This window comes from Thunnus thynnus, chromosome 1 (assembly GCF_963924715.1).
Source record: "Thunnus thynnus chromosome 1, fThuThy2.1, whole genome shotgun sequence".
Taxonomy (NCBI): domain Eukaryota; kingdom Metazoa; phylum Chordata; class Actinopteri; order Scombriformes; family Scombridae; genus Thunnus; species Thunnus thynnus.
The window spans coordinates 26,425,298-26,448,904 of NC_089517.1; the positions used below are offsets into that span (position 1 = coordinate 26,425,298).

At 37.3% G+C, this 23,607-nt stretch overlaps 2 long non-coding RNA genes across 6 annotated transcripts; both read left to right on the top strand.

The window, feature by feature from the left end:
• Positions 1-848: 848 nt before the first annotated feature.
• LOC137185132 (uncharacterized) lies at positions 849-8,086 on the top strand. 2 transcript variants are annotated; one of them, XR_010928767.1, is made up of 3 exons: positions 849-1,106; positions 4,735-4,818; positions 5,282-8,086. It is a non-coding gene; the product is annotated as an uncharacterized lncRNA (long non-coding RNA). The 2 variants fall into 2 exon arrangements; XR_010928766.1 differs by lacking the exon at positions 849-1,106 and adding an exon at positions 3,563-4,121.
• An 8,585-nt stretch (positions 8,087-16,671) lies between these two features.
• Positions 16,672-21,855, top strand: LOC137185145 (uncharacterized). 4 transcript variants are annotated; one of them, XR_010928773.1, is made up of 8 exons: positions 16,672-16,840; positions 17,121-17,611; positions 17,748-18,179; positions 18,293-18,371; positions 18,483-18,961; positions 20,039-20,181; positions 20,289-20,394; positions 20,924-21,855. It is a non-coding gene; the product is annotated as an uncharacterized lncRNA (long non-coding RNA). The 4 variants fall into 4 exon arrangements; XR_010928771.1 differs by having other exon boundaries at positions 17,748-18,371; XR_010928770.1 differs by having other exon boundaries at positions 18,293-18,961.
• Positions 21,856-23,607: the final 1,752 nt, after the last annotated feature.

Below are 23,607 nucleotides of genomic sequence, written 5' to 3' on the forward strand. Positions count from 1 at the left end.
CAAGACCCAGCTTAGAAACAGATGTGGAGAGGGAAGGCTCTCAGATCTTCTGCTATTGAGAGGGACATCCCAACTAACCATAACAAGGAGACAAAGTTGACACAATCTCAGCCATTTTGGACATTTTGAATGGACAGTTTTATAATAGTTTTAATTATTTTAATTGGTTTAACTTCAAACAAAACAGCTTAAATAACTAGTGTTAAACTGCCTCATGTTACAGTGTATGGACTGATGGGATTGCTCATATTTTATGTTGTGTGTGTGCGTGCTGTGTTATGATGCTAACCTAAAGCTTTAAAAGCAGTATTTCTGGGCAGGCATGTGCACAGCTGTGTCCTGCAGGCTGTGACATTGAGATACAGATCTTTTGTTGTGTCAAATTAATTAGCTGGGCAGCGTGCCTGCTTCACTCAGTTTGACCCTGGTTGTGTGTGAGTGCGCCCATTTGAGCAAAACCTTGTTTTAAAATGTTGTGGTGCTTATCTTTTGTGTTCCTTGTGTTCATTTGCACAACATTCTCCATTTAATCGCACAATTTCTTCCAAAGGTATATTTCTCATGGACAGCAGCTTTTATTGCTGTGCTGACATTCTGCCAATTAACAAATGTTCTCTTACAGGCTGTTGCAGATTGCTGACTACCAAACAGTGCAGCCTCTCTTATGAAGGGTCTCCATTTGGATTTAAAGATTTCTAACATCTTAATTTTTCATTTAATGAAAACACTGATATGTTGATTTTTGTTTTGCTTTAATTAAAACATTTGCAAAAAAAACAATAAAAAATACACCATTCTCATAATTTCCCAGAGTAAATTAACTTTTAGATTTCCAATCCAATTTAAAGTAATATCACTGCCAGAAAACAGGTGAATTAAATTTCTATAAAGGTTGTCTTGTAAATGCCAGGTCACTGTGATAAAAATGAGTTTGCTTAGGGCATTGTTTTTATTCACAGCTCTGCTGATCTTTTCATATTTCCTCCTCTCCTGCTCTCAAGAGACTCTCAAGCCTGTTTACCACATCTCTCTTTTCCCTTCTCTCTTGCAGATCTCTTATGTGCCTGGGACTCACTTAAAGAAAAAAATGCAAAGAGAACAGATAGGTAAGAGAGACCAAATATGTTGAGAACCTTCTAGAAAGTTGCAGAGCATCAGATGGACCGTGCATTCAATTAATGTAGTTCATTCAATTCAGTGTGTAACTGAAAGTGTTTAAATATCTGCTATTGTGCCACACATTGAGGTGGGAGGGTGGAATAAGGGTTATAATCACATTTGGTTGGTAATGGCTGTTTGGTCATGTAGCCAACAAAATCTGAAAGTTATGAGCTTTTCCTGCAACAGATGTTTCAGTAGATACATAAATGTATATAAATCCAAATATATAGCGTAGATGGTCTGTGACTGCACAGCACCAACTGGATATGCACATAATCAGCAGATACCATTAAATAACTGACAACAAACTATTATTTTATCAAGCATTACAAACAACTTTTATCAGAAAAGCCAGAACAACAGACCAACTTCAACTTTCAACTGGTCTGCCATGCCCCATTCTTATCCAGTTAATCTTTTGTGTGGCTCATTTTGTGTGACCCTCCACTGACTTGTCTATAGTAGTGAGCGATAATTATCGAGGCTATAGCAAAGGGCAATGAAAACAGTGACATGGATGAGGTGGAGGTTGTCTTTTATTTGCTGTGAAGACCCGTGTGCTCTCAATAAGGTTCTGGTAAGACCAATATTATTAGAAAAGCACAAAAATGGAAGCAGACCAGTGTCACTTGGCTTTAGAGGGGGCAAAGCCAATCATATCCAATTTCATCATTCTGGTTTGTGGATGCGTTTGGTCGTCTTGGGGGTGAGACAGATAGGAAGGTGAGTGTTTTCTGTGTGTGTGCTGCATGCCTGTCCCTGCTTGTGTTTACATGCTGAGCAATGCACCAAGTCCTCCAGGACCAACATTTAAATCTTTGGTCTGACCCATCCATCTGTCTCTTTCGCTGAACTGACTGAGTGTGGTGCTGGCTCATAATTCATATTAGATACTGTAATACACACACCAGTCACATAATACTAGCTTTATACCTGCTATGGCTATGATGTGGCAGCAAAACACTGCTAGGGATGCAAAAAGCACTGCGTGGGATGCCAAAAATAACTACTGTTTCTCATAAAATGTTCTTTATTTAACCATTTGATTCAGAACACATCTTATTAAACACACACAGTAGTTGCAAGGACAATTTTGGTCACACATATACACTGATTTGCTAAATTTGCTTTCCCAATGCTGATCAGTGACCTTCCCCACTGGAAACTGGTTAAACTTTTGGTGTTTTTTAAATTTGAACAAAACTAGAGTTAATTATACTCTGGACAGAGTCAAATCCCTTATATTTGACTCTAAGTTGACAAATAGTTGGCATCAAAACTGAGTAAGTGTCATTGTAGTAATATTAACTCTCAACTTTTTACTCTAAACTCTGAACCTGGCTGTGACACTTCAAGTGGAAATTCACCCCGCCCCCATCATCATACACACACTGACTAAAGCCAGATTGTCTGTCATGAAAACTGCAGACAGACACTCTCAAACTGTGCTTTTGACCGTTTTAACTTTACATTGTTCGTTAAGTAAATGAGGTATTTTCTGTTAATGTTGTGTTTTGATATTGACATTTCTCTTCTGGTACCTGGTCTTTTTTCAATGGTAACTGTTACACTGTATGCCGCCACACTGTTACTAACTTAGGCACCCTAATCAATGATACCTTTGGAAACGTATTCATACATTTTAGTTTGCTAAAACTTTAAATTTGATGGCAAAGACCGTCGCTATGATAAAGTTTGAGAGACAGTTTTCCTATTGAACTGTTAACCAAGCTAAGTAAACTAACACTAATTTAGGCAGTGTTTTGGTTGTGGGCTCTTAGCATTAAGTTTGCATTAATGCTAGCTAACGTCAAACCATGCTGGATAACCAGCCCATCATAATCTGTATGGTGAACACAAACAATGAGCGAATGCTCCAGTGGTGGTAGATTCCTTGTGTTTATTTATTTATAAAGCATAGAAACAATCTACAGAAATGTGCAACTGAGCAGTTATTGCTGTATCTGCCTTGCTCGTTGACTTTAATTTGTCTGCAGTGTTGCCAACTATTTTCAGTGTGAAGTAGCTAAAGCCTGTGGGAAAACCCACTAGATGTTGCTAGATGATGTCACATGCTAATGACATCATGACATAATCACATACATACAAGATTTTTAAAAATTTAATGAAAATTAAGTTAAATTAAACTAAACTGACTGTAACTCGCTATTTCATTAACTATTTTTCTTGTCAAGCAGCACCTCAATGTGCACCTAAATCTACCTCTAATAATAATATTTATGTAGGCTGTTGTATCAACTCTGACTGAAGTATCATGAATAGAGACATAATCGTGCACTGGAATGAATTCACTATTGTTAACCCTGTCTATTTTGACAAAACAAAATCAAACTTAGATCATTCTCATTTAGAATAAAAATAATGAGGATCAATGATTGGTCATTAGGTACACAACTTCACAGCTCATTCATGTCTCTATCTGGCTGATAAGTCATCCACTGAACATGCCACTGCTCTGTCCCATCCACTGAACAGCAAATCCAGAGAGCCTCATTAGCTCTCATTCATTGAGAAATACTAGCAACTCCTTTCAAGGAGGGTAGTTAAGGTCTGTCCAAAAAGTTGCTGGATATGTTGCTAGCTGCTTTTTTGAAAAAAACTCACTAAATAGATCTGAAAAGTCACTAAATCTAGTGACAAAGTTGCTAAGTTGCTAACACTGCTTGTCTGGCTGCAAGGTGCAACTAAGACACTACGGTAATGCCATAGTAATGGAACGGAACTCTCACATAATCTAGCAAGATTTACCAAAATCAGCCAGGATTTTCCGTTTTCTGCCTTGATGGAACAGGGCCCTGGTAACGTAACATGTCTCTGGGAATTGCTCCACCAAACACAGTCACAAAGGCGTTGCCTGTGTGCAACTGCAGAGCTATAAAAAGACAGGGGTGAAGAATTTATCTCCACAGAATTGCAATGGTCTCTTGCTGAAGATTCAGGTACCTTCAAAGCTTGGTTATTGTTCACAGTGTTTGAGCTATAATGTTCTTTAAACTGTATAGTGCTGTGTATTTAATTTGGTGTTGATATATTGCCTGTTTTCTTTAGTTTATGTCTTTTTTGCATTGATCACATACAGTTTTGTAGTTAAGAGTTATGTTTTATTTAGTGTGACATCTTAAATTCTTAAGTGCCCTCTCTGATGTAAAAATATCTAAAACTTCATCTTTGTTCTCTTTAAAAACGACATTAATATCTTCTCCTGACATTTCTTGTGGTAAGATATTTATGTTTTAGAAGTTAAGTGATATTGGCTCACATTGACTATTTATTCATTTTAATTACATTTGGCAAGACAAATTGTGCAGAAAGCTAACCTCTCGTTAATTTACTAAAATGCATACAGAAAATGGCAAAGGTGGAATATGAAGGAGTCCAAAAATTCATAAAAATTCAATAAAGTGATGAAAACTTTGATTTCTTCCAGTTTCTTCACTGAGGTTTGTATCTATATATATGTTAGACTCAAAAGATTAATGACTCAAAAGGGTCAATTTACAAGTCTAAATGATATATGGTAGCTTAATGTAATTTGTTTTTGATCTCTCTCAGCAACAGACAAATTTACGCAGACATATTTGATGAGCTCACAAAGTCAGGGGTCCAAAACCTAAGGTTGGATACCACCAGTAACAGGTAAGGTTATTAAATAAATATTTGGAAGAATTGACTCAGTTTTGGTCTAATGTGCATGAATCAATATCTCTGCTAATGTACAACTGATAGTTTTGTTTTAAATAAGTAATTGCACCAGTTTGATGAATTTTCCATTTTCTATGATTTATTTAATGTGGTCTCAAAAAGTGTAATGAACTTAATTTTTAAAAAAAAAATCCTTAGATATGATTTGATCTGTCATGTTGTCATGATTTTTTTTACTTTTTTTTTTTTTTTTTTTTTACATTTTTTCCACTAATCAGTATATAGAATATTTCTTATATTCCTCTGTGGACCGAGTTTTAGATCTTGAGATTAGTTTGGTAGCAGTCATCAGTATTGTCAGACCTATTAGCGTCATCAGCTTCATTGCCAGTCCCCCCAGCAACACCAGTCTCTTTGCAAGACACCTCAGCATCACCATCCTCTTCCATTTTATCAGATTCAACTATTATCTTCTCATCCACAACGAACAGGAAGAGGGGCCTGAAAAAGCTGGATTGCGATGAAGCAAGACAAGTAAACCTTGAAACATCTACGAATGTATTAGATTTTAAGATTATTAGTATTAGATTAGCAGCACTTAAACTATTATCATGCAACTCATACCAGTTTATTGTAATGAGTGTTACGGGTCCAGGTAACAACTCGTTATATTGTTACATTTTACTGTGGTGTAGACTAGGGTGTCATCAGCTCCTTTGAGGGATTCCCCTCTGGGCAACACTTCCTGACTGCTCAGCTGTGTTGGCGCCCCAGTCTTCCCCATCCTTGGCTGGGCCTTCCTCTTTTCGTCATAGGGATCACCCACCAATCACCAGCCTGCCTGGTCCGTCACACAAGGTGATAAAAGCCGATTGGGGCAAAAGTCAGGGCGGCTGTGATTTAACCTGAGCAGTCTGCCTCTGTGTCTCTCTGTTGTAATGTTACCTTGTGTGATAGTTTGCTCTGAAGTTAACTGTGGTCCTTTGGTGTTTGAAATCCTGTTAACTCGATTGAGACACTAGTTCTGTGTGTGTTCGGGACCTGGGCACTAGGCTTCTTTGTTCTCAGTTAAGATTAGTGCAGCCAGGTAAGATTTTATTTAGTTTCTTTTAGCTGTTTTCAGCTGTAGTGAGTCAGTGGGGACCTGTTGGGTTAGGAAGCGCATTTTTGTTTTGCTTGTTTTATGATTTGGTGCCACCCGCAGCCCTTTCACTTTGTTCCTTGCCTCTCTTGACTCCTACTTCTGTTGGTTACTCTCTTTTGGCTTTTGAGCAGAAAGCTTGTACTGCTGTAACTTTTGTTATTGTCAGCTCGCCAAACAATAAATGGCAGTGCTTGCCTGACTACACCGGCAGTGTGTTGCTTCCCTTATTCCTAGACATCAGCACGGTTGTAACATAATAGGGGGCTCGTCCAGGAGCCAAACTATTCCCATGAACCAAAAATCATAAGCCAAGCTGTATGGTGGCCGATTGTTTTGCTTGGGTGTGCGAATGGCACCATTTAATTTGGGTCAGTTCCTCCAAAATCCTACCCTTGAGTAAATCGATACTTGTCAGAAGGATGATTTGTTAGTGATTGCTGGCCCTTCAGTATCCCGATATCAAAACAGCTGGTTAAAAGAGAGCTTAAGACTCAGGTTTTTAGTAAACTAGTTGAGTTGATTTAGTCAAACTACACTAAATATGACAAAACTTTCTGTCAAAACTGAATATTTAATTTGCTTAAGTATGGAGCTAATAGTTTTAAAAAAAGTTTTTGCAGAAGGTTGATACTGTTCTGAGGTCCAATCTAAAGGGTGAAGAAATCCTCAAAGAGTATGAGAAAACTAAAATGCTGTCAGATGCAACATGTAGACAGATGGTCAACATTTTGGTTGCAGAAAAGACGGGGTAAGAAATCATTTAAAATGACCAGGGAAAACACACACAGATTGGACACAAATGCAATAAATATTTTGCTTTAAAAGGAGGAAAAGGATTGCACCCATAAGTGTGTGGACCAGTTATGCCCTGGGAATTGTGACCCTTTTCCCATTTCTCCAAGATCCATACTTGTGTCTATGTCATTAGACCATATTTCTGGTTAATATTTGTAATGTTTTTGGTGTGTGTGTGTGTGTGTGTGTGTGTGTGTGTGTATGGGTGTGCATACATTGTGAGCAGGAACATTACTATGATCCCAAGGCAAATACTTGCTATCTTGCTTGGAAACTCATGACAGTCCCATGCAACACCTGTGATTGCTTCTGTGGGCATTCCAGGCCTAATTTCCAGGACAGCCCAACAACCCAACGAGAATCTCTGTTAATTGGTGAACAGCTCTTCAGTGAGAAGTGCAGGGAGGCTCTCTCTATAATTAGACACTCTACAGATAAATGCATGGTTAAAGAGAAGAGGAGAGCCACCTTTGAGTACAGACAGAAGCTGGTTCATGACCAGGATGCAACATCTTCAGTCTTGAATGTCTTCCCTCGTTTCCTTGACATACCTGGATTGATAATGATATGTATAGATTATTTCATAACATTTTAAATATTTGAAAACTGAATCCTTCTCTGTTTAAAGATTGACCAGGATTTTTACATGATGTTTGGGGGTGAAGTATCTGGAAGGTTTCTTGCAACGTGACCTTCATATTTCAAGTACAAAGTAATCGCAGAATGCTAGAGCCTTCCCTCAAATCTTAATGTTGAGGAGCTGCAGGGATCTTTTGACCCTGAGGCTGAGAATGACTGTGGTAAATATGGAAGGTTTTTCTGTATCCAAAATATACTCAGTTGCCTGTTTTAATAAGTCACATGTGCAACAGTGAACTAAAGCTAAATTAGCAGCCCTGAAATAAATGAATTCATCTCTATGGTCATTTGAATATTGACTGCAGCTTCAAGATTACCAAGAAGTTGAATTTCCAACTGTTTAAAACAGTTTCAACAGAAACTACTCAAAAGAAGGAGTTTTTGCAGGGCTGTTGTTTTTAGACAAATGGCAGCTGTAGTAAGCAAGAAGTTTCCAGTTTTTTGTTCTGTCTTAAATACCATATTTGTCTCGAAGGCTGGGATAGTGATATGTCAGCGCTCCTGTTGCTGCTGCATCTCCCGCTCCCTACTTCAAGAGGTCATAAAAAACAGCCAAAAGTAGCTCAGCACAGGCAGCCAACCATCTTGTAAGATTTGTTAAGGTATGTAACATCAGCTTTTTGTACTACCAAAATCATGATTTATGTGTGCTGCAGTTGTATGTAAGAAATATGAGCTGCAGACTCACACTTCTTACATACACTGCAAGAATAAATATAGGACTGCAAGAATAAATCTTACCACTTATCTAGTATGTTATGGCAAGTATATGCCAAGTATATATATGTATATATATATATATATATATATATGAATCTCTGTCATTCAAACTACAGGAAGGAGCCAGCCTCACTATATTCCTGAAGAAAGTTGATAAAAGACAGGTTCATTGTTGTGGACCAGAAACCTATCCAATGCAACGCTCCGATATTGGTAGCTGCTTTTGATGGGCTATTCAAAGCTCACTATGTCTTCAGCCTCTCTTCTGATGAAGTTCTTTCCAGTTTCATTCAAACCACGGTGCAAAAAATGCAAGTCGAGGAACTCAGAGCATGACTACTGCAAGAGCATTAAAATGCCACCAGTTCACAAAGGTCAGAGCACATCTAAAAAAGTCTGAAAGTCTGAGTATGTTCATATGTTTTGTTTGTGAAATGCACCACACAAATTTTTCAGTTCTTTGTCAACATTTGAAATTTCATCATGGTTTATATCAGCCAAAAAACGGTTTTAAATGTGGAGAGCAATGATGTCCTTCATCTTTTTGTATGTACCATGGCTTCAGAAAGCACCTTAACACTGTACAGAGGCATTACCATGATAGGTCGATACTAACCAGGAAGTGGCCACACAAAGACATTCTGAGGTGAAATTTTCAGGTGATCAGCCAACAACTTCTGCATCCATGTTGCAGGTTCCCCTTGTTACCACACAGAACTCAATTAATAGAACGTGCGGATCAGTTGTTTCACACTTACCAGTGTCTGGTCTTTCTGAAAACACTGTCAACACAACAAAACAATTTGTTCAGTGGAGAAAATTCTCCAAATGTTTTCTCCTAAAACTAAGGAGTCAGACATTTATAAGAAAATAGAGCACAGTTTAAAACAATTAGATAATCCTTCTTCAAAATTAAACACGGAGATGAAGAGACAAAAATATTATGAAAAATGGGAAATAGTTGAGCCTAAAGAATTTTTCCTTGGTGTGAGAGTGGATACATGTAGAGATAGAACTTAAGGTGTCTATAGTCAGATTCCTGTAACAGACAAGTAAATGTATGAGGGGAGAACGGGATAAACCGAGCCAGTGGGTCGAATGAGCCACCCCGTTTATCTAGGTAACCATAAACAAAAGTACTCATGTGACCACAAATTAAGAAAGTATAGTTCACATTACTCAATCCATCTTGGACTCAAGTACATGGAGAGAGTGGTCAGCAAACCAGAGCAAAAAAAGATTTTTGTCATGCCAAGTGAATTCATCATGTTACTAAAGTTATCATCATGTTACTAAAGTTATCTAGATCAAAATAGATAAGTTTTAGACAATATTACATGTTAATTTAAGTCAGTGTAAGCTACAAAACAAGGTCATAAACGTAGCGTAATTGTGGATCTGAGCCACTGTGTGAGACAGTTTTGTCAAAACGGAGGTTGTGGGGTAAAACGTACCAGTGATGTTGGGGCAAGTTGAGTCAATGGCTCAATTTACCCCCCAAAATTATTTTCTGATGTTCTAGAGACTAGAGACACTGTTCATGTTAATGTTTGATCACTGTTACAAGTGTTACAATGTTGATAAATAAATACTTAATTGTTGACTAATGTTAAGTTTAAGCCACAAACAAACGTGCTGTACATAGAGATGGGTTACAAATTAAAGGAAAAGCCAACATAAAGTGTCTTAGTAAGGTGTTGGGCCACCACGTGCCACCAGAACAGGTTCAATACGTCTTGGCATTGATTCTACAACTCTCTGGAACTCTTCTGGAGGGATGAACACCATTCTTCAAAAAGATATTCCCTCCTTTGGTGTTTTGATGATGGTGGTGGAGAGCATTGTCTAACACCTCAGTCCAAAATCTCCCATCCTTTACGAAAAAAAGCACATGTGAAATTCTTTCACATGTGAACTGAGACATTTCACATGTGATGTTGTGATTTCACATGTGAACTCAAAATTCATATTTGGAAATCCCATGTGTATCTTAAAATTCACATGTGAAAAAAGACAACATGTTTTCAGCTTTACATGTGATTGCAAACTTTACATGTGAAAAAGATAATGTCACATGTGAAGTAAACCATTTCACATGATGTTGTGGTTTCACATGTGAACCTAAGTCTCACATTTGGAAATCAAATGTGTATCTTAAATTCACATGTGAAAAAAAAAGTTTTTAGTTTTATGTGTGAATGCAAACTTAACGTGAAAGGGATAAAGTCACGTGTGAAATGAAACATTCACATGTTGTGATTTCACGTGATAAAAAGACATGTTTTGAATGCAAACTTTTATATGTGAAAATCAACATTTCCTATGTGAACTGACATATCTCACAGACTGATTTCACATGTAAACTCAAGAGCTTTTCCTTCCATATAAACTGAGACATTTCACATGTGACGTGATTTAGCACGTTATAAAAGCCATGTTTCAAGTTTCAAGAGGAATTTTGATTTTTGGATCCTTGGACGTTTTGCTACTGCCACCTAAGTATATTGAGTGTATTAATAAAAGTATTGAACCATGGAGCTCCTGCTTCCCGCCCCCATGCTGCCTTCGGGACCTCATGGAAATATTACAGTTATCAAGTGTAATACATAAATGATCGTAAAGGTGAACAACAACAATCTCAAAAACGATCTCAAAAACGCATATATTACTATAATATGTAAGATGTTACATTTATAGGCTGTAAATAACGTATCCCATGTCTGTTTCTGATGTTCACTAAGGAGCAATAGGGTAAGTTTATTTTTGTAATACCGTTTATATACTCCGTAGTTATTATTTGATCAATTACGTCTGACCTATTTTTTCATTTCATTAATTCATTTCATTTAATCCGTATTAAGTTAGTAAAATATGCACCAAAAAAATACTTGACATAATACGTCTATTATCCTCTGTAAGTAAACGTGAGACAAGCTTTTGATGAAGATGAATCTTGGATGGTATCGAATGTATCGTCATCTTTGACTGTTGGGAGCAGATTAACGTCACAGACGGAGACAGAGAAATTGATTGGGATGCGCTGATTTACTGGGTTGACGATGACCAAATTGGTATATTTAAAGAAAAATGTGTATCAAAGAAGAAAATGCTGAATGACCCTGACATGATCGGGCTGGTGGAGCACGGCTCCGCCGGTAAGCCACCAAGGGGAGGATGGCGAAAATACCCAGCAACAGTAAATTACTGGCAGTGAGTGGTGAGTAACTGTTGAGTTAAAACTAGCTTAACGCCAATGTTACTTTGACACCATACAGCTAGCTAGTTAGATGGTAATAGTTGTGACACTAAGTCGTATGCTTTATAAGTACATAAATTGGTTCTTTTTTTATTTTATTTATTTTTATTTAGCATGGTGTTTATCACACATGGTTTTATTACAGAAGACTCTGCTCACAGAGGAGGTGGCTGGGGCAGAGAGCTCCTCCAAAACATGTGGAGGAGGCTCCCAAAAAGGTTATCTCTATTGGTATTTATTGTGTAGTTTGTGTAGTTCCTGTTGTAGGGTTACTGGTGCTGTGTACAGATACAGACCTGCCAAACAGCGCTGAGCTGCTGTGATGTATAGTGATAAACAACGTAGCTCATCCTTAGTGCTTTTAACTTCAGTTGCTAAAAGTTTGTTTTTGGTATCAGTGTCTCTAAACAACCCCTTGTGCATAAAGTGCAGAAAACATCAAAATCTAGTTTCAGAACAACAGACTTAAATGTTAATTAAGTACTCTCCATCCAGTAGATAGAAGTACTGTGCCAGAGTGCAGTGACATTATGCATGAACATCCACTGTGTTTAGCTATATTATTTTTAATTTATTATTATATTAAATCACACAAGGCTGCTACAAAATAATCACACATACATTTACACACATTAAACTGGTCGGTTAACTCGTATTACCTGTAACCCATTAACAGGGTGCAAAATTTACCAATATACCAATATTTTTTGTCCAGCCAAATGGTTAGTCAATGTTCAAATTTTACCAGCCACTCAATAGATTATCATTGTTTTTTTGGCTGGTGAGTGAAGCAAATCTACCAGCCACTTGCATATTTTACCAGCATTTGGCTGGTGGTTGGCGCTAATTTTGTGCCCTGCCTGTTAACCTGTATTACTGGGGCTCATCAATCCTGCATGCCATTATTTCCTGTCCAGCAGTGGTGTTACATGTTATAGTTTTTAAATGCCTGATGGCAAACGTGGTCATTTACGACATGAGATACAGTTGAATTATGATTGAAATAGGGTCGAATTTATAAAAATCATATAAATTGTTTTAACAAAGTATTTTTGTTTTCTTTTTTTTCTATTGTCATTGTACTAAACTAAGACTCACAGTGTCTGCCTATGGCTGCAGATTTGTGGTGGTGTGTGTCCATCCTAACAATAATATAATCTCACTGAGAAGCTTTTTGTCCATTTGTTGAGAGTTCAGCCTTTTCAGAGCTATGATATAAGCAATGTTACTTGCTGAAAGGACAATGATTCATGAGCACACAATATCTATATTCCATTTCCATGTAATGGTGCACAATTTTAAAGCTTTTTCTAATTATTTGTTATTTCATGTAAGTAATCTTTGTTCATTGTATTTCCAAATTTTGATTTTTTTTTTCTCCAATCTGGCACGTCTCAGGTAGGTGTTGAAATTGAAATAGTCCTTGTATTTTTTACAAAACCTCTGCATCATCATTATCTTGAAACCATTTACAGTGCTTTCCTCTTGTGATATGAAACTTATTTTCTTTCTTACAATATTTGTCTTTCTGTTTTGACAGCTCGAGTGCAAGGGTGCTTTCCGGGCACTGCAGAGGCAGACATAAAGGCCTGCATGGCTCAGAGGCTTAAAGACCTGAGGGTTAAAAGCCGGAATCAGGGGTAAACTTAATTCACCAATAGTTTCCTTGCTACAGATGCTTTAATCACAGTGACATCAGTGGTACCACTTGTCATTGATTTTTTTCATTCCAAAATAATGTGAGATGCTAAGGTTTTCTGTAGATCAACATGAGGTATTACCTAACATACAGTGGGGGTTGATTAAATACTGAACTCATCAGAGGAAACACTCTGGAAGCATTCTGTATTTATACTGTGTACTGTGTCCTGCTCAGATGCACATGAACCATTTTTACCGGCAGAATGCGTTTATATTATTTATTCATTGTTTATTGATATCCTGATAGTGAATTAATTATTTAATAACAGGGAATATGATCAGGGTGTCTTTTGAACACTAGAAATGGTTTATTAGGCTAAATGTTTCAGGGAAAAATGAAATTATGTAACTCATATCAAACCCAACACTCAAGAATTTTCAGCCTCACATGTGACTGAATGGAAATGACAACAAATTATGTCAAATATAAATGTGTTTAAACTGTTTCTTGCTGATAGACAGACTCTCCTTGACTTTAATTTTATCTATAATAGTTAATGGGGGAAATAACAGATCATTCGACTGAACTTTTGAACCAGATGCTGGAGCAACCTCCTCTACTGCCGTCCAGTGTGACTGACTCTTCAGCTGACATTAATAATATTATAATAAAATATGATAAGAACATAATCTTGGGAGATGTGATACATTTTATTGTTGGCCGTTTTATTAAAGTTCTTGTAAAGTTAATTCATAGATTTGTTTCTAAATACGTTATAAATGTTTGAAAATAATTGCTAAAACCTTTGAGAAGACTGAGAACTATGTAGTACTGAATTGTGGAGATACAGCATTAAACTGTTTTTCACCATTTCTGTGTTCCTGGTTTGTTGGGCGTGGCTACAACGGCTATATCGTGACGTAGTGGCGTGACCGGCATGACCCCTCCCCCCCATATAAGAACAAGAGCGCCCTTGCATCAGTGGTTGTCCCGCTCAATTGCCAGTTATTATTACTATTTCTACTACTACAGCGTACAGTTTGCTAGCTAGCTAGTTATGCCTGCACCCCGAAAATGCATCTTCCCTGGATGCCACAATTTAAACAACAGCTCATGTCGTTATTTAAATTTCCAAAGAATGAGGAGATGAAAAAAAGGTGGATTGACTTTGTGAAGAGCCACGTTTCTGGAGAGCTGAGGATCACCAACAATATCCACCTCTGCAGTGACCATTTTACACTGGACAGTTTTGCAAACTTTCATCAGAGACAACTGGGCTTCACGGATAAACCGCTGTTACTGGTGAATGGGGCCGAGCCTACTGTTTCCCTCCCTGGGCTTCACCCTCCTGTTCCGCCGTCATCAGGTGCCATGGTCAGCAGTCACATTATATGCCCACCAATGAGTGTAAGTTGGCTTGTGTGCTTATTTTACAATTATAGTCCACAGTAACTATTCAATTTTGAAGGTGAGCCTGATTTTACATCGTGTAAACTACCATCATTTTCATAGTGCATGTTATGAAAATACACTGCTTATCTACAGAAAAGCTAACGTTAATTAGCATCCATAACGCAGACTTCCCTCCCCGGGCTTTATCCTCCCACCGCCAAAATCTATGTTACTGCTATAGTGGACAGTACTGTTATGTGCCAACAAATTAGTGAACTGTCATGTGTGCTTATGTTGTAATTATAGTTCACAGTAACTATTATATTTTGAAGGAGGTGAGCCCCCTAACGTGATTTTACATCATGTCAACTAAAATCATTTTCATAGTGTATGCAATGAAAATACACTGCTTATACACAAAATAGCTAGGGTTAGTGAGTATCCATAACGTGGACTTCCTTCCCCCGGCTTCATCCTCCCACCGCCAAAATCTACTGCCATAGTAACGCAGTAACGTTATGTGCCAACAAATGAGTGTATGTTGACTTGTATGCTTATTTTATGATTATTGTCCAAAGTAGAGGACTGCATTGGGATTGGGGATGCAAATCTTGCGGGAGCAGGCGGTTTTAACTGTGCTGCAGGTTGGAGCAGGTGGTGAAAGAATAAACTGCGGGTCAGGAGGTTTAGCCAGCGCTTCAAGCCACTCATAGAGCCGGGCTGAGTGCTCAGTCAGCGCTTCACACACAGTCAGCGGTATCCCTGATACTGCTACCTGCTGCCGCTCCTCCACACACACACACACACACACACACACACACACACACACACACACACACACACATACATATAACGCACACACTAATATTCCGTATTTACGTGCGTGTTGTCTCACTGAGGTATTTTTCTCATGTAAATTGAGACAGAGAGTGTTATTTGGCCCTAAAATGACAGTACATTTTGGCATTATATCTGATTTTATTTGTGATTGTATATATAGGTATACATACTATTATTTTTGTTGTTGTAACCATTGTCATTTTTAGTTATTTATAACAAATGTGGTTATTACTATTATTACTATTAACATATGTATATAGTGGGATTGATTCAACTTGCCCAGAGTGGGTTCAAAATTTGAGTTGTCATGTAATTTAATGCACATATGCAGCATACATGTTTCAGTCATGTCTAAACTAAAGCTTCTCCTCACCCTTTATATTATCCCCCTCAGTATGTTTGACTCCTTAGACAAGTACTTTCAGCTGTTATCTGTTTTCACAAAGCAGTCCCCTCCAACCACAAGAGAGCATGCCAGTGTGACGACATGCGGAAAGTCACGAGAGAAGTTGATTGTCAGACGGACCGCTTTTAGGGGAAAAGGACTGTGGCCACACAACTGTCCAAAAGAACATTAAGCAACAGAAAGACTACAGGTATGTTGAGATGTCATGTTCTTAGTTTTTCTTTGTGAATGTCTATGATTTTAACAGACAGATTCCAGGTGTGTGTGTGTATATATATATATGTATATATATATATATATATATATATATATATATATATATATGTATATATATGTATATATATATTTATACGTGTGTGTGTGTGTGTGTGTGTATACACATACATAGATGTATTTTTTTCTAAATTTAAATGGGAGGTTTAAATCCTGTGTACTCCTCATTTTCATCAGGGTACTCCTGATGGGAGTAGTAACGAAAATTGTAACTGAAAAACTAAAAGTTCAAGTTTTGATTTTGAACTTTGAAAAATACAACAATGTATTCAAAGTTTTTTTCAGGTTAAATATAATTTTGATTAAGTTCTGGAATTCTTTTGAATAAATTATTTATTTTCATTTTTCACTTTCAAATTTATTTTTGATATTTGAAGTCTTATTTTTTCAGTTACAGCACTTATGTTTTCAGATTCATATCTTATTTTTATACACTTTCAAGTCTTAGGTTTTCGGTTTCAGATCTTTTTTTCACTTTCAGATCGTATTTTTTCAGTTTCAGACTTTTGGCCTCGTTCTGGCGTGGGGGGCGTGGCATCAACGTAGAGGGGCGTGGAATCATGAGTGACAGAATAACAAAGAAGGCTGAGGGCCCTCCTCAATCAAGTTGCCTTCAGGAAACGTAGGTACCGCGAAAAGTATGAATCATCGCTTACTATGCATCATATTCACGTGATTGGCAGTGAAAAAGCTGATACCAGTGACAAAGTTCTGTTTATTATGCTTTTTAGACCACACTTGGCACAAATCGCAGTATAATAGCGATAAACGATGGCAGATTGTGCAGTTCAACAGCCACACTTTAAGAACTGACGTTTCCCGCTTCCACATGATACCGTGAACGGAGCATAATGTCTGCTTGCGATGGCGTCCGTTCCACCAGGGCAAGCTGCTGGCGCCAGCATGCAGGTAAGAAATGGTAGCTTTTTTTGAATAGATACTCTGGGAAATTGTCCTAAATGTTATAATGATGGGTCATTTTTGTAACTTAGTACATAAAGGGAACACGTCTTTAGGTGGAGAATTTGCCAAAGCTAGAAATTAAGCGTAGGGCTAGCATTAACTAGCTTCATGCTATTAGCTAATGTTAGCGTTCAATACTTACATTCCTAGTTAGACTTCTTACAGTGCCCAGCTCAAGCTTTTGACTTTATTGTGTATTATTTTTGTTAACACTTTTGTTCGCCAGAATGGCAACTATAATTCGACAGTGGCTGCAGCTGCACAGTCTCTTATAAATGTGCTCACACAGAACCTCTCGCAGGGACAGCAAGAGCAAGGAGGAAAGCAGGAACAGGGAACGCCTTCTGTAGAACAGGAGATGGCCAGGTTTTAGATTTTATGGAATTTAATTTTTCATGTTAATTTAAAGGTAACTTGACTAGTTAATGCTTTATATGTACATTTACACTCATGTTTTAAACAAATATATGATTTTTTAAAATCAAGCAGATCTTTCCCTGGGTTTTTCGCAAGAAAAAGTTACCTTGGCGAAAGATACAGAGTCTAAAGACCTGTGGCACAGCATCTACAAAAACCTGGAGGCCTTTCAGTTTCTACGCATACCTGTTAAACATTAATTCAGAGACAACCCCAACCTCATCTGAAGAATTTGAACTTGTCCAGGCAGGACTCGGAAAAAAGCATTTCACCATGTCCAGAGATATGAGCCATGAAGAGGTACTGCATAAAGAAAACATACTAGTTACAAATTGCACCTAAGTGTTTATATGTGAAACATGCCATTTTATCCAAGTGTTAGGCTTTTCTTCAAACATGTAGACATCACCTAGTCCATATGTTATTGTTCTCTTAGTTCTTCAGACTACTACAAAATGAGTATCCTAAGATGCAAGGGCTGACAGGAGGATGGCTACTCTACAAGGCTACAGGTGGAGAAAACTAGTAATATAACATCCATTGTTATACATTGCCGTTTAAATAACTTTGCCAATCAAACACAACTGAAAGGGGTCAGGGTAAAAGGAGACTGATTATGATTCCTCCTGATTCTGATGGATACACTGGAACCCTAATTCACAGTGTTACAGGGGCAGGGAAAAACACCCTGTATATTGTGCCTTTGCAACATGAGTTTGACCTAACTCCGTTACCTCCAGATGCCATTGAATATCAAAGTATGCCAAAACCACAATGCCAAATGTGCAAAGTGAGTTTTCCTTTGCAGATTTTGGCCTTTCATGTTCAGGAGTGCATGGACTCTCAGTCGGCAGCGGAGGATATTGAGGTAAATGAGGCTATGAAATATGTGATATTGCATTGTGCAAGTGCAACTTATTTAAAAGTTTATTGTTCAGTGAGTTATAACACATTATTTGTGGGTCATTTGTAATATCATAGACATGTCAAAGTGAGGTCCATATAGTTTCTGTGACAGCCCCCCCCTGTGCACCTTGACACAGAGACATCCGTTGAAGAGGTACGATACTTAATGTTATTGTATTGCATTATGAAATGCCTACATTTACTTTTTTGAATAGGACAGTCGCTTATATTCAAACTAATATTCAAACTCTTCTGTCTCCATCAGAAGGTTCCGTGTCCTATCTGTTTCTTGAAATTCACATCACACTTCTTAGAGATCCATGCTAGCGTGTATGGAGAAAGGTATTTGAGATGGTGGACATTTATGTTAATTTTAAATGAAAATGAGCCAGGACAATTTAGAGGAGCAGATCAAAGGGTAAATACTATGTTGTCTAAATACATAAACTTCTTTATCCTACAAGGATCTTCATTCTTCAGAGCTTTTGTATTCAACATTAGTAGTTTATGTCCGTTAATTATGAGTTTTGTTTGGCAGTGTTGATGATGTATTGGACACCATTTGTCGAAGAGTTGACATAGAGAAACAGTTCAACATCCAAATCTCAAGAACAAACATTCTCGAGAGAGATTCTGCAGTGGCAACGTCAAAAAAAAAAAATTCACCCACTGCTACTCTGAAAGTGACCTTCTTTGGGGAAGCAGGAGTGGACACAGGTGCTCTCCAAAAATAATTTCTCACAGGTAAAACAAAATCAGAGATATTTGCATTCTTATATAGACTCTGATAAAGCAAGTGGAAAATTAAAGTTTATTGAAACAGTTCTAGATTTCAGCATAATAATGACGTCTGTCATACTTTGGTTGTGTGTTATGCTGTTAATTGTGTATTTGTTTTTCTATAATGTACATAGAAAAATTGAATATAACCCCATTCATTTAGAGTAGTGGCAGTCTGGATCTGGATGACTACATAGAAATATGGTTACGTTTATAATTTGGTTGAACTTCAAATTAAACTATTCCGGTCCAAAGTAATTGGCTAGTAGTTCATTTCTTTGCTGTCACAGGTTAGAAGGCCACAACAACACAATAATAAAATACTACTTGACACAGAAGGCCCTTGAGCACCACAGTAAATGCTGTTTGTAGTTCTGTGTATAGAAATGGTGGCAGGAATCAAGGGTCATTTCTTTGAGGGACCACAACATCAGAGGAGCCCACGATACTCTCTAACTGACTTTGACAGTGGCCTCTACAGGTGTTTATTTGATGACAAACTGTTCCTTTTTGTTAAATGTTTTCCAACATAAGTAATACAATCATGCTCAATCTGTGTAAATAGGACTGTTGGAGAGATTTTGGCTGTTAGTTTGGCACAAGGTGGCCCAGCCCCTGCCTTTTTCAGCCCATGGACTTACAGTTACCTCTGTAAGGGGCAGATAAACCTGACTGTTCTCAACAGTGATGCAGTGGCAGATGTCCAGTTGCGAGGGTTGATTGACAAGGCAACATTTATATGATGGAAATGCTGGATTAATGAAAAAAAGCATTTCTTGTTGAATGATATTGTCATATGTTCACATGGAATATGGCACAGAGATTTTCTTACTGGTAATTTTTTTTTTAATTTTCAGGTTGCATTCAATTTAAGTGCTATCTGCTATCTGAAATCCTAAATTGTGGATATACTGGCGCTACCTCAGTTCAGAACAAGGAGTCCATTGTTCAGTATGCTAGGACATGTATTTCTGTTTGTATGGGAAAATATAATATACAAGTAAGGTTTTGTAGGAAATTTTTTCCTTTCTACTGTTGTAGTTCCATCATACTCCACGCAGTACTGAGGTTGCAGCCTATGTTGGAACAACTAAGGGAAGGCCTGCAGCTGTATGACCTTCTTTTGCTAATCAGGCAGTACCCAGATATCTGCAGACCCGTTTGTTCCAGGGGAAGATGTAAAAGTGAGCAGAACAATATTTACTATTCATTATTATGAACAAGAAACACTTGCTATGAAATTTCATGATTAAAGGGTAATATAATTTACATCTTGATTTTATCGTCATAGGTAAATGCATCCATTCTTCCTCAACTGAGTGACAAAGGAACTACAAGGCATCAGATTGAGCTGAAGATGATTAACTTTATTCAGGACTTCCTTTATGAAGCTGAAGGTATATAGTTTTGATTTCCTGCAAATAAAAAATTCAAAAGCTGTCAAATTTGAGTGTTTTCGTGACAAAAGATTGAAGTTTATGACTGCTCATAGTCTTTTAAAAAAGCCAGCTGCCACCTGTGTACCCCTAAATTGTACTTAAGTACAGTTCTTGAGTAAATGTACTTAGTCACTTTCCACCACTGCATATAGATGATACATACAAATGATTCATTTTTTCCTAAACCTGTAGTTCTTATTGAAAACTTTTACAAAGGCAAATCTATATCTCCATTATATGTAGAAGACTTATTGATAATAATAATATAACAAAGAATGGCATAACCATTTTACTTGGCTGAAATAGTCAATTAGCTCCAAACCTCATGAAATCACACAAACATTTGATTTGATTTGTTTTGGATCAGCTTTTGTGGCTGAGAGCGCCTCTGTCTAATCCATGCCTTGAAAGAACTGCATTGCAGTAAGGGAAAATTAAATTTAAACTGTCACTTAACACTTGTTTTTTTAATCTATTTGCTTTATAGCTGAAGATCAGAGGAATGGAGATGACAAAGATGGCCCACATTCCATCACACCTGCAAGGTTTCTGCAGTGGATCACAGGCCAAGGTCGCATCCCACTTCTTCCCTCAGAGAACAAGGATTTTGCTGTTATGATCAAGTTTAACCATGACTGCAGTGCGGACTTTGGGCATCACAGTGTCTGTTACCCTGTTGTGTCAGCATGTGCCAAGACTATTGTGCTACCTGTAAAACATACGAGGTCCTATGACCAGTTCAAAAAGTTTCAAACGGAGGCTTTTCATCTAGGCCAAGAATTTAACAATGTGTAAACAATTACCATTAGCTGCCTCTGTGTTTCAAGGTTACACTACTACATAATGTTTACTTGATAAATGTATAGCACCAACTGATACTGTTTTACTACTCTATGTTCTGGTTAAAGAAACGCATTTCTTAGTATTGCTGTGTTCAAAGATCTTGCCATATTTGGAAAGAGGAATTAATAAGTAAACATAAAAACACTGTAATGGCAGTACTGTTGAACATTTATAAAAGACAATCAAATATTAATGATTTGAAGCAAATCTTGCAACAAGATTTTAATATGAATACAATTAGCTGTTATCTCTTTAATTTATTTGATAATGGTGATTGGAAACCACTTTGAAACATGTTTTTATAAATGACAAAATAATACTAAAAAATTAACATTATTTAGTATAACAAATTTTAATTACTAGTGTAATATACAGTTAAGAAATAGTTTTTTCATGGTATAAGTTTTGAGGGTTTTCTCTATAGTGTTGTAAAGCTGTTTTAAGAACAATGCTTGTGTCTTAAATCTTTCAAATGAAATGATGTGAGCATTTTTATTCTATTCTTATTGACTGTTATGACAGTCTTTTAATTAAAACTTTTTTAAAAATGAAATTAAAACTTAATTAGTACCTCTGCCAGGTCTGGAGCATCAATAGAATTCTGGAGGAGTCCCATTGTCCACAGTTGTTGTGGAGACAGATTTTGCTCGGTTCTCAGAGGGTGATTATCCCAACCCACCCTGAAGACATCAAGATTTCTCTGCAGACATGGAAGAAATGCATGCTGGGCACAGAACAGGTGGATGCTATCAGAAGGATCTAGAACACCTTCAGCCTCAAGGTTGTGAAGAATCAAATGTAAATGTAAAAAAAAAAGATATAGGATACATCTTTATTTTCTGAGAATTCCAGATACATAGCCTTTTGACAAAATTAATACCAAATAGTATCAGCCAAATCATTCTAATAACTGTTTACCAGGGTAGATAAAAGATGGAGTGAATAAGTATTGTATAATATACATTTAACCATCAACCAGGCTTTAGACAGATAAATAGTGATTTGATTCACTTCGATTTATCTAGGCTAATAATGAAGTATAGGATTTGTTTAAGTTGGCAATTTCTCAACAACTTACTGTACTAATTGAATTAATGTAAGTAAAGAATCAGGACTAGTCACTTCATGTCTTAGTTGTGCATAACACTCTGGTCAGCTCACTGGTCAAAACATTGTGCAGTGATGTGCAAAATAGCTGAAATGATCAAACCATTCAAACAAGAATACTGGAGCTGATGGTCAGTATAACAGTTGTTTGATGCCGAACATATAAAAACCAGTATACATCTTTAAGTGACAGCTAATGCACAAACCACCGAGGAATGAGAACCACACCAATTTGTTGGTCTTACCTTAATGGAAAGCCATACTTTTGCACTGCCTCCAAGAAGAAATCAAGTGCAGTGGATGTTTTATTATTGGTCGCAGCACCCAGGTACATGATCTGGAGCAGAGCATATCATTCAGCAGAAATAAATAAAAGCATTTTTCAGACCTGTAAATGTATATAAATACAAGATTGTTCACACCAGACATTTTTGCTAGATGGTATAAGATGGACACTAACAAAAATATAGATCCTTTAAATGGACCTGTGCCCCTTACAGCAAGTTTAGCAGTTGACCCATATCTGTCATTTTCAACTGTCATCATCTCACTTAGTCTTATAAGTCATGGTTATTTGTAAAAAAGAAATTACCTTTCGTGAGAAGCCATCAATCCCTCCAAAAATAACAAGGCCATATCTTTGGGGGTTTAAACAGGTATCTGTGTACATTTATTTGCTCATGCAACACAAGGGTGTTAAAAGTTTTGCAATGCATGACACTGGTAGGCATATTTCTATCAGGCTTTGTAGTTGCTGAGGAGACACAACATATTTTGGTCGTCCCATTTCTCCTTGCAACACTGGCACCTGACTAGGAGTCAGATTAGAGTTGTCCTCCATATTGACAAGCATTAACAATTCACTCAAAACACTGATGACATCCTGTGGCATTTCAACCTGGCCCAACAACGACCTAAAAAGAATCATCTCCTGGTTAATTACAAACCGCAAATAGCCCACATCTAGGGGCAGTCTTTGCATGACCTGGGAAATTTTAGTCAGCAGTCTCTGAAGAAAGTCCCTTTTCAGTTGCTCCTAGAATAAACAAACATCACTTTACATTCTTGTACTGGCTTGATTAAATTATTTAAGGTACACACACATACACATACCTAACAAACAGCATGCCAGTTGTCAATTAAGACATATCCAAAGTGAGCAAACTTGGAAGGCGTCTACCATAGCCTAACTTATGTATCAGAAAACAACAACAAAGAGCA